This window comes from Puntigrus tetrazona, chromosome 13 (assembly GCF_018831695.1).
Source record: "Puntigrus tetrazona isolate hp1 chromosome 13, ASM1883169v1, whole genome shotgun sequence".
NCBI classification, from domain to species: Eukaryota; Metazoa; Chordata; class Actinopteri; order Cypriniformes; family Cyprinidae; genus Puntigrus; species Puntigrus tetrazona.
The window spans coordinates 15,532,861-15,546,006 of NC_056711.1; positions in this window are offsets into that span (position 1 = coordinate 15,532,861).

A 13,146-nucleotide genomic window follows, 5' to 3' on the forward strand; every position below is an offset into this window, starting at 1 on the left:
AATGTTCTAGTTTCAACAAAAATATTAAGCAGCACAACTGTTTTCAGTATTAATTTGTTGTTGTTATTTTTTAAAAGATTAACAAAAAAATTTGAGTGAAGGTTGCTGAAAACTCTGCTTTGCCATTACAGAAATTAATTACAGTTTAAAATATTATAATAAAGTAATTATTTTAACTATATATTTTGATTCATATTTTATTATTTTATTCTTATTTTTACTGTAAATACAGCCTTAGCGAGAGATGAGATAATAGGAATTTCATCATTTTATATATCTGTGTGTGTGATTATTATTATCATTGTATCCGTTTACAATGATCAAGCGGGTCTTGACATCATTTTAAACCAGCAATGCGTTCTTGTGCAGTAGGTGATTTTTCACGGTTCTGAACTGGAAGTGCACCTCTCATCCGCTCAGATCATTCCAAATTAGCTTGAAATACCCCCTTGAGGTGAAGACAATCTCAAACATTCCAAGACGGAGATCCAGTCCTGACCGTAGATAACGCACTGAGGCTGTCACGCCCTGCCTGGACATACCGTCTCCAGATCTGGGCATGTCTCCACTCACCTCTGAGCTTTGACTCAAGTCTCATGTGTCACGAGCTGAACGCCGGGGATGTGGAAATGTGGTTATTGTGATGGAATTCATCATGCTCTATGTTTCCTGGAAATGACGGCTCCTCTGCCGCCCACTAATTCCCCCAGGTGTGATCCAGAGACGAACTTCTAAAAGACACACTGCTGTCGCATTCAGCAATCAGCTGATTTCTCCAAGGAATTACATCACCTGGTGGAATAAACTCCTGGGCTGAGTTCAGTACAAAAGCAGGTTGGACATCGTCCTTGGCTCTGTTCCCTCGCATGTGGACTCATAAATGACTCAGAGTCGACTTTACCTGTATGTGACGTCCACGTGCAGACAGGAGTTTAGCCCGGGGACTGATGAACTGCTTTGAGCAAATAAAGAGGCCATCGGCTCAGCGGCTTCTGGCTGCCAGCAGAATATCGCTCTCACTTTATACAGAGGTGTTGAGTGCTGGAGACAAAACGAAGAGCCGGTGATTTAAGATCCAGGGAACAGAGTCAGCGCTATCTACGCAGAAGATATATACAGGGTTTCGGCATAAGAAAAAAAGCAGTTCATGACAGATGCTTTGGTATAAATTAAGATGAATCACCTCTGGTTTGTGAGCAGTGGTGAATTTCAGATAACCTTTTTAAAAGGTGTTGGGTGTTCCTGAATCGCATATTTTAAAATCTAAATTTTCTGTATATTCTGCTATATCAAGTTTGGAACAGGAACATCTGAGTAGTGGGACCAGTGCAAGATAGGAAAAGTGTTAAGAGAACACTGAAAAGGACTGGAGTGTTTCTTTTGAAGGAACATTTTATTCAAAAATGTAAAAAAAAAAGGAAAAATGGTTATTATTTACTCATCTCCGTGTGTTTTCAAAACCACACACTCCATATTGAGGGCATATGTCATGCCGAGCAAGATTATAGCTAGCTTCCTCAATAATAAATATTTAGCTGAAAGCCAAAAACTCTATCACTTAAAGTTTTGTTACCATCCAGCAATGCAAGAATGTTAACTAATGGTTAACAAATTGCCCAAAAGCTCATTGGAGCTTTTTCCCCTGTCTGCTAGAAAAAAAGATTTGAAAAAAGCATTTGAAACCTCATCGTCTGTATTCGGAAAACATCAGATTAATGATTCCTTTCACGTCTGATTTGATTTACTGAAATTTTCTGATACTTCAGTTTTTATTTTCCTGTTTTTCTTGCCAGAGTGCATTTATCTGCATTAAGTTTCCTTCTGAGTCATATTGTTCCCTTTCTGTATCCAATTTATTTCTTTAGATTTGTCTTGTTTTCTGTAATTAATAGCTCGCTGTGCTGTCTTTTTGTTTATATTTATTATTATTACTTATTAGTTTTTTTATCATGCTCTGTGAAACATCCGCTGGTTCTGTTAAAGCTGGATTTCTGACAATGTATTGCTGTGAACCGCAGGCCGGTTCATTGACATGAAAGCACAGTTTATTAATATCTAAAATACTTTACTTAAAAAAAAAACCCGAAACAAAATAATGCCACTTTTCATTAAGATTTTATCTGCTAAAGTAATAAAGATATTTTAATTTGATTAATTAGCATATCGTGCAATTCACCCGATTAAAATAATCAGTTGACGTGCCTAATGTTTATATGAACAGTCATGCATATCACGCACGAAAGTAATAGCCCATTACAGTGTCAGTCTAAATGAAGAGGGTCAGTTTGAGGTGTGTTCAGAACATTTGTTTTTACTTATGCTAAATGTTTGTAGTATAACATCACAGTCACATGCTGCTACATAAGAGTTTTCAGACCACGCAGCAGAGTACATGTGAATGCAATATCTGTGCTGTTTTCAGCTGATGTCATTTACAGCAATATATACAAAATATTGCTACTGGCATTTCATATATGTGCAGAATGCTTGAACGAGGTGGAATTGATTCAAATAAATAGTTCATTCCATCGAGACTTGCAGCCCTGTAACTGCTTTGTTTTTAGCAGCACTGTCTAATTTGTTAAAGTGCATGGATCGAATGTGCTGTGTCTTTGCATTTTTGACTCAGATCTATTAGACAACATCCAAAGCTGAGACGCCAGACTAATTAAACATTTCAAGCGAACGCTGGACTCCCGAGTTAATTAAACGCAAGAGTTTGTTAGTCTTCTCCCGACTTCAGAAAGCTTTGAAAGCGTGAGGTTCAGAATTCGTTTGATCATCGTTAGCAGAGGCTCATAATTACCCGTGACCTTGGTGAAGTTCCTGAATGCCTGTGTAAAGATCTAATTAGTTTAATTTAGTTTTAATTGAATTCATTTCGTGTGAGAAAGTATGGCTACATTTATGAATCAAGAATCTGTGATTCTGTGCCATTCACAATGTAGATGAGTTTGTTTTATCATCAGAACAGATTTGGAGAAATTTTGCATTCTGCAGTGAATGGGTGCCGTCAGAGTCCAAAAACATCACAGTAATCCGCACAGACTCCAGCCCATTAAACACAAACACACATATTTTTGCTTAACAAGACATTAGTTGATGGATTGGAGTCGATTGTTGCGATTGACGGCACCCATTCACTGCAGAGGATCCACTGGTGAGCAAGTATAACATAATGTTAACAAACGCATTTAAATCTTGAATGGCACGATGGTGAGCAAATTATCTGCAATTATGGTGAACAACTCTTTTAACTATAGAAAAAAATATACAATACTATTTACGTTATGCATTTTACTAGCTTTTTCATTTAAGCAATTCCGTCAGCAGCATTTGTTAATTACAAAGTTGTTAATTACTAAAGAAGCTAATTCTCTAAATGCAGTGTGAAGGAGCAGGTAATGAGAATTAATTTAAAGGCAGTGCATTTAGAAAATCTTTATATCTTTCATGATGGCAGAATTTTTATTGATTTTCAGATCGTTCTAGAGGAAAGAGGAACAAGAAAGCAACAATTAAATCATTGAGAAGCACTCAAAGAGATATAATAAAACAGTGCACTGAAATACTGTGCACAAAGTTAAAGAAAGTTCATAAATTTGGCCCCTTTATACTTTGGGACATAACCCAAAGAACATAAACTGTTTTCATATCTGTATGTACTGCGCTGTAGAGTGAGCTGTATTTTTATGTTGACTACAGGATTCACTCATCAGCATTTATAAAGCTTGTCTTTTCTGTAAATAGTGTGGCGAGCAAGTTTTTTTTGCGTTTGGATTCCTTAAGTGTCACGTTGCATGAGAGCATGAATGAACAAAACAGAAATAAAATATGAATTTGTCTTCATTTCAGAGCTGCACGTGCCCGAATGTCCAACTCATCACCACCACCTTTCCTCCACTCCCATAAATGACAGTCAAAAATATTTCCTGTTTTGAGAAAGAAAGACTGACTTGCTCGATTTGTGCCAACTGCTCATTAGATTGAGCACCAGGAACGTGAGGTGTTAGATGTATCGCAGTGCTCTTTCGCCAGGGATATCAACTAAACCTCAGATCTCTCAGATCTGGCTTGCGCCGCTGCTGTAAACGTCTCTCTTGGCACTTAAAATGTGTCGCATGATTTCTTGCCTGCCTCATAAACAGAGGGGCACACTGGAACTGTGATAAGCCCTTCTGATTCCTTTGAAGTGCATGACTACTCGTCTTGGAAAGAGATCATGGCATGTATGAACAGAGATCTCAAATTCATAATTTGTGTAGACACGGAGAGAGTCGAGTGTATGTTGTCAGAGAGAGTGATTGGGGTATTGGGCTTCCAAACCTCTGAAAGCTGAGCAGGGGAAAAAAAAAGAACAACATAGTTGAACATAAATCATTTCAATCTGTGACTTGGCCCTGCTGCACAAACACAAAAGCTCAATATTTGTGCCTCATTTTTTTCTTACCCTTTCAAAATAGGTCCTATTCTGTCTCTGTAATGCCACTGAATTAGGTATGACCTCAACAGCACAAGCCAAGTGGTTCCCAAATCCATCTTTTCCTACTATGGTTGACAAAAGGTTGTTAGTTAAATAAACACTTATAGCTCATAATTTAATTACAATACAAAAATGCAATGCAGTGCACTATAGCTATTGAAAATGTAAGATGCTTACAAATTCTTATTTTCTAACTTTTTCATGCTTAGGTGATACTAATGAAAACTTGTAGTTCCCTGTTCAAATCAGATTCAGTAACAATTCTGACTGATTCAGTTCATAGGATGATTCATCAGACTGATTCAAATAGTAACTTGTCTTGTTGGCTCATATGAGTCATTAGTTCGGGAATCAGACCACACTGATGGTGCTGTATATATCTGTCACTGAAAATAAATGTCTCATAAGATTAATTTGTTCATGTTTCAGAAGAAGAAAAAGAAACACCAATCTGCAGTATCAAGCAGCAAAACAATTGGTTTCGTACAGTTAAAAATAGCTGGAAGCAAATAAGACTGGAAACAAGACCCATGCAATTTACAAATGGCTGCATGGCCAGATTGGTTGATCCAAGAATCTAACACACTCTCCTTGGAAGTTTCCACCTTCAATTGGGCAAGGGAAGTAATCATGACTTGCTATGGCTTGGCAGCTGATAACCTTGAAGTGACACCCCCGAATGGATGGATGTGTTTGGGTAAGGCAGGGATGTAAATTAAAAAGTGAGAGGGAGATATTGTGACAGTGATTGAACGTGTAATGAAAGGTTGTGAATCATACAAACCTGCTTCTTCCCATCTTACCAGGCTGGTTTGCCAGCAAATTTGGGCTCCAAGATTCCCCCAGGTGGAGCCCATGATTCAGAACAAAGATATTGCCAATATATCAGGATATGCATGTTTTGTTTCAGCTTGGGTTTAATATGAGTTCTATTGTATGCATGCTTTATGCACCTTAGTAAGGTTAGACACCATATTAAATTTAACGTGGATGAAAGTGCAGCTGTGAAGGATTGAATCACAGTGGCACACTGGTATACTCACAACTTTCAAAATCATTTCAGGTAGTTGTTGCCTCGCATCCTCATTTTCATTCATTTTAAACTCAATAGTACCATGGTGGGCTAAATTATTAGAACACTAGTATTTTCACCTGTTTGCATTTCCATTTATTTTGCCATTAATTGTAATAATCCAGCGAGATTTCTGTTTGCAAAAGGAGTCTGACAACAGTCCGTGATCCACACAGATATCTGATCTCACAACCCGATCTAATAAAAGTGTGTATACATAAATAAAAACTAAATCCTGTGGTTATTGATGCTCAAAAATGTACTTGTGTTTATGCCACACCAATAATTAGAATTAGGGTTGTGGGGAGGATAAGCATGATATGTAAGCGACAAACTGTATCACATGCAAATTTGGTATCTTGTGCAAGTGAAAAAACTGCATGTCATCTGAACTTCAACAAATTTTGTATTACATGCACCTGAAAACATCATATGCACACGAAAACTGCATATATGCAAACCAAAGTCAATTATTACTTTGTATCAATACAAGACGTTTTTGTGGATGGTCCCAAACAAATGTTGATTTACTTTAGTTAACAGAAGAAGAAAATCTGTTTATTACTTTGTTATATCATTTTTGACAGCATCCTCAATTTATAGCATTTTTACACAAGTGACTAAAACTTTTTACAGGACTGTAGCTTTACAGGTATAGGTTTCTGAAGCATCTTGGAGAAATTGCCACAGTTCGTCTGGATTTAGTCTGTCTCAGTTTGTTCTGTTTCTTCATGTCATTCCAGACAGACTAGATGATGATGAGATAAGATCTCTGTGTGGAACACTAGGCCGCAAGCTGTTGTCAGACTCCTTGTGCAAACAAAAAGCTCACTGGATTATTGCAATTAATGTCAAAATGAATGTTTGGAAATGCAAATTGATATTTCCTTCTGACACACTACAGCAAAAGACAGAAATAAATGACATAAAACCATTTTTAGCTGGTGAAAATACTAGTGTTCTAATCATGTTGGCCACCACTGCAAATATAAATGTGATAGAAACTTTTTCTTCAACTTTTCTTTAGGTGAGGTTTGCAAAGTTTTTTAAGGCTCTCTTCCTGTTTGTCAGCCTGTTTCCTGTGGGCATAAGCAACCTGAGCTCAGTGCTACAGATGGAGTCCAGGGGAACACCTACAGTATGTGAAGAGTGGGATGACAGCATTATGGCTGTTCTGTTAGTTGCGTTCAGCTGTGCACTTGAATGCAGGCATTGAGGAGTGTTACTGGGCGAGAGCCAGGTGGATGTGCTTTCCTCTCTCTGGGGTCAGTGGACAGATCCGTGCTGGTCCCATAGAACCAGGTGCTCACAGAGAATCTCTTGGAAATCCTTTAATCCTTTAATAAATGAGACAATTGTTGGCATAGAGTGAGAGTATAGAGCTATAAAATGAAAGTCATGCTCTTCGCAAGCAATCTTGCTTATGTAATCTGATGTATTTTTAAGTGAAACAGGATATTCAAGTAAAAAAAGGTTTAGGGTGGGACTTTGGTCCACTGGGAAGTGATTGGACTGTGAAATGATGGAAGTAGTTAGTTTGAGGGAATGGGTTGAAAAAGGCATTCATGCAATTATGTCTATAATAAATAGAAAAAGATATTCATTAATGAGTGGTTTACCAATGCCTTTTTTTATTGGTGACTTGATCGCAGTCTTTAGTAGTTTGGAAAATTTGAGACACAAAGTAGAGATTATAAGAGTTATTATCCTTTTTTTCAGGTAAAAAATCCCATTACTGTCTAAGAGAAACAACTGAAATGTTTAACAGACCTCATTTGTGATTTGTTTTTGCTCTGGAAGACTGTACAGATGCAGTATTTACTGTTAGCAAATGATGTTTCTCTTTAATGCGACACACCAACATATTGTTTTTTAGGAGTGATATGATTTCATCTTCCGTTTCCAGTTATGCTCATTATGATTTTTTACCACAGATTAAATGTGTTACAGCTTTGTGTCTGGCTGAAACTAGTGTAGAATAGACCATCTGTTTGAATCATTGCCATCCTCAGTGTTCCTTGTGATTTTCTCTGACATTCATAAGTCAGGCAGCAGGCATAGATTACAGTGCCAGCTAATGTTGGACAAGCTACTCAAAAAGTGTAGCTAGCTGTGCTAACAAATACTCTACAGGAAGGTAGAAAGAAGAAAGGCCTGTAGAAATAGTATATCAGTATCACAATGTGTAACTGGCAAGCTACTTGATGTATTTTGTCTTGTACAGTTGAAATGCTTAATCATAAGTTGCACATTCAGGTGTTGAATTTGATCCTATTTGTTGTTGGCTAACAATAAGGCCCAGGTTTGGTTTTAGATGATTGTAGTTACATAGCTACATCTTGTTACTGTTACAGTTAGAAACATCTCCAAAAAGTTTAGTGGATTGTGATATATTAGAATCATTTGAACAGTTTTTGCATTGGCATATATATATATATATATATATATATATATATATATATATATATATATATATATATATATATATATATATATATATATAAAAATAACCCTCATTTTTGTTCAGCCATTTCAATAGCTTAAATATGATTAATATTACTTAACATACACTATACACTATACACAGAAACATGCACTATGTTTAAAGTGTTAGGGTCAATTCGTTTTTATTATTTTTACTTTAGCAATGACTCCTTAAAGGTGATCATAAGTGACTATTTCTCATAAGTTCTATTTCTATTTAATTTCAAATGCTGTTCATTTGGACTTTCTATATATCAGACAATCCTGAAAAAGATATATTGCGGTTTTCACAAAAATATTAAGCATTTTTAACATTGTTTGTATTTTGAAATGTTTCTTGAGCAAATCAGCATATTAGAATTTCTGCTTGATTTCTACATTTTAAAATAGAAAACAGTTACTGCTGTTTTTTGATCAAATAAATGCAGCCTTGGTGAGCGTAAAATACTTTTTTTTTTAATAGTGTATAAATGAATAATTAGAATTTCAATGATTTTAATAACATTTTTAATTTCTAATATAATTTCAATCCATCTCAACAAGAACATAGCGGTTAAAGTGATACAAGTGACATAACTACACTTCACTATTAAGAAACGGAGCTCATCTAATAGCTTTGCTGTTTGTAGACACTTCTGCCCAACACTGGTTTCCAACGTAACGATTTAGTCCAATATCCAATCATATACATGCTGTTTGACAGTTGTGAGTGACAGATTGATTGGCAGGTCATCAGTGGCTGAGCTCCCCAGCAGCTTTTCTCAAGCCACTTATGCATATGAATGAGAGACCTCTGGAGGAAGGAGGGTGGGCTCGACTACAGCAATGAGGGAGGTAAAGGTTAGTGAGGGGGTGGCACAACCCTAATGACCCCAATTCTACCACCCTGATAAAAAGCTGTATTTCTCCCGCTAAAGGGGCTTTGTGCTTTCCCTCCACTTGCCTCATGGGAACTTACTTTGAGTGTGTGCTGTAAGGAGTGGGTCGCAAGAGCCAGACATGGCAGTCGGCCATTCCCAATGAACAATGCCAGAGAATAGCTTTATTTGTCAAGGTTTCTTCAAGCCTTATATAGAGGAGCTTTTGGAAAGGATGAATGGCTTCAGACCGCTGGCCCACTCTCACCCTCCACTGTCTCAGCTCTATTGATTAACCCACCCGCTCGGCTGAGAAACGGGGGTAGATACTGGAGTTTACAGATTATGTCAATTAGCGAGAGCCGGTGGTCTCCGTTTAACTCTTGCCTGTGCAACCCTCCCAGGCTAGGGCTCTCAGGGCCCAGAGGTCAAAGTTTATGACCCTGCTGCCAAAACACAGAGGCTTGTCGCTCTACGTGACCTTTCCAACAACCTTGACCCCTCAGAGGCCCCCGCGATGGTTCCTCTCACAAAGCAGTGACAGAGAAGCCTCGCTGTCGACAATTCGCTGGGGAAATGGATTTATTTATCAGATTCTGTTGTTTTTCCGTAGAGGCGTAAATCTCCCCGGTGGACGTGTTTGTTCTGCGAGGCGGTCGGCGGGACTGCAGAGGCATGATGGACTTTACAGATGCTGCGCTCTTAAATTATGAGCTCCTGTGCTCGCAATTAATTCTGCGCTGCTGATGAAAGTCAACCGATGCGTTCGCCTCAAATGATTTTTCAAGTCAGAAGCCATGAGTGTTTCCACTGCGGAGGGTCTCGCTGTATCCTGTGGAACAGAGCTCCCATTAACACCCATCTCTCAAAGTATAGCTGTCTCACTGCACATCCCGTTTGTCCAGGAATGCAGACACGTTCATGTCTCTATAGTGTAGTTTACATCAGGAATGAATGCAAGATCCTGCCTTCTCAAGTATATGTATCAAATATTTATGAATAATTTATCAAACTAAATGGAAATGTTTAATGCGGTTTCTGTTTGAGGTTCAGTAAGTTTCCTAAATATTGCTTCATTACACTAATTTACGTTTGGTTTGCATTTTTCATGAATCAGTTCAAGCTGCCCACTTAACTGAATCGGCTCAGAAGTGAATGATCTATTTGCGTATTTCTCCAAAATATTCACTGAAGTGTTCATTTTCTATTCTATTTATTGTTACTTTAATTTTTATTGGCCACATTGTATACAGCCTTCTGATCACGAATTATACTAATTTATTAAAAATGATAGATAGATAGATAGATAGATAGATAGATAGATAGATAGATAGATAGATAGATGGATAAAAAGCTCCATTATGTAACATGTAGGATTAAAAATCAAGTGGATTGCATTTTGGGATGCAGTAAAGTTCAAAAACAGATGCATAAATTTCATGCTAGTGAAAAAAAATGTAGCATTACTTTTATTAGGTTTGTTACTCCCCAACAGTGACCATCATTTCTTTGAGCTCTCCAAACATGCTATGTTGAAACGTTTGATGGAAAAGATCTGATCTCATTGTTTCTTGAGCTTTACTTCAGCTAAAATCTGGTGCCAGGACTCAAAAGCATCCTGTCTCTGTAATTCCCTGTCTTAGATGTACTCATCAGGCCTCATTCATGAAACACGAGCAGAATGAATTTCTTTGCAAATCATCCGTAGAAACATTCTTATGCTTAAATTGTTGCATTCAATTCAATACAACAATTTACGTAAGGACGGATTTGTAAACGAATTGCACAGAAATTAGTCCCGCTCGTGTTTCATGAATGAGGCTCAGTGTGTGTGGTATTGTGTGTATATTTAAAAGGTTTAAATCATTTTGATAAAAGCTGCCAGTGCTTTAAAACCTGATGCTGACCTGTTTTTTTTTTTTTTTTTGAGAAGCAAATTAGGCAAATCATCTCTATTAAAGGAATAGTTCACCCCAAAATGATATTGTCATCTTTACTCATCATGAAGTAGTTCCAAACGTGTATGCATTTTGTAAACTTGCTCATTAGATCACCTGTTACAGTTGCAATGTGAGGCACTTGTGTTCAAGTCCTGTTCAAGTCATAATTACAGAGCTCCAATACTTGTAAAAGCAAGTGTGAATGTTATACTTGCTTCAGAAATTGTGTTTTTATCTCATTTATAATTGTTCAAATTATCAGTTATGTTTATGGTACAGTGGTACTGCACTTTTAAATCTATTAGCGCCACTTACCGGATGTTTCAATTACAAAAATCTAAAAACGTACAGTGACCATTGTAATAGTTGCCTCATTCGCATTCATCCATTTCAGATAAAACGAAACATGCTTTTAATACCACTTGCTGGACATTTCACTTTAAAAGTATTGCGAAACATTCAAGAAGCAATATTATATCATAATATCTATGTTGTCGCCACAGACGGTGAGCCTGGTTTTAGAAAGAATGCAGATGTTTAGTGATAAAACATTAGATTTTGCTATGAAGCACCCAAAAAAGTAGCTCAACAGGTACATCTGCGAAAACACCGGAGGGTCCACTGATCTCTCAGCCAGTTTTTAATCAACAACGTGCCTGCAAGCACAGTAGCAGCAATTGAACAACACAAAGGCGCCATTCTCCATCCCTGCTGATGGATCCGAGATTACTGGGGTGAGATAAAACCAGAGAGAGTGAGGGTTTGGGGGCCGCTCTTGGCTGGGCCCTGCATTCCCGGTGATATTAACCTTTCAAGGAAATCAGTATGACACAGAAGCTGACAGAGGGTCTAAATTATCTTTTGATTGCTGGTGTGGTGGGCTGTTTATATCATCGGTCATCTGGCACAAAGCAGAGCCCTGTTCCCCCTGTCTGCTGCCGTCAGGCCTTTTTTAATTACGATAAGTGACCTTTGCGGTGATGCTGACAGAAGGATGAGAGTGAGGGGCCAGGACTGTCCGTCTGATAAGCTTCTATGAGAAGCCTCTTTCTCTTCTGGTGTCCTGACTCTCTCTCCTGTTATCTCATGTTCACGTCTCACTGGATCTTTCCTCTCTTTCTTTTCAGTCTAATTGAGCACGTCTCCATTACTTTCAAATTTGTACATAGGTTGTACAATCTGATTCAACATTTCATGTAGCTGTTTTTCTGAATTTGTTTCAGCAAAAAACACATTTAGTTTGCTCTAGAAAATCGGTTGTCATTTAATAGAATTAAAGGTCAAATTTTCAAAGGAGCTAAAGATCAAGAATCAAAATGACAAGAAAAGTGATTAAAATAACAGTATATTCCAAGTCTTAAAAATTATTCATATGACTTCAACAAACAGAAACACAAGTTCTGCTAGCTCTCCTTGACTATGAGAGTTTTTTGATAAATTTCTTTGCCTCAGATGTTTTCAATGAATTAGTTGATCAGTGATTAGTTCAGTGATTAATTTAAAGTGATCTTGTTCTTGAATGTTTAACATAGCTCACTAAATGAAGCTGTATTTGTATAAAATGACTTACATTTAATTTTGTTCACCACCCAGAGCTATCACATCTCTTCAGAAGACTCGGTTTATAGCACAAGGTTTCTTATTTTAACCTCTGAGAAGAAAGAGACCTGAGGGTAAGTGAATAATAAACACATTTTAATAGCTTTAGCCCTTGACCTGCTGGAAAAAAAAGTTTACTTTAAAGAACTCTGGAAAGCCTTTAGGTTCCCATAAACAAACTGCAACAAGTACTATTTTATTATTGAATATTGTGATGCATCGGAATTAGTGACATGTTCAACAGTATAAAATATATGCACGGCAAGTTCTGTGATTACTGATTGCTGATTTGAGATTAAGATGTGGGCATTGCACTGTAAAATAAAGGCTTGAATGTGATTCTAGCAAACTAAAGTATTGGAAGAGTCCTGCATGCGTCACCATAGAAATGTCTATTGTAGCATATACGCACAGATGATTTGCATGCATACAGACAACAGGTGAATTTTTCATCTCATGCTGTCTTGCATTTTTAAGCAGGGCCTCAAAACCAAACTAAAAGTATTGTAAAATCTGAACACATGCACCTATACTGTATGTAGAAAACCATGTGGTGGTGCACATCCTCTAATTGGACAGCGTGAATGTGTCTGTAACTCCTCTGGTGATCGGCTGATGTTTGAGACGGCATTGTGACTCTGTAGAGGGAGCCCAGATCAGACTGTGGTGTTGTGTTTGGTGTGATGTAAGCTGTGTGGAGAGTGTTTGAAT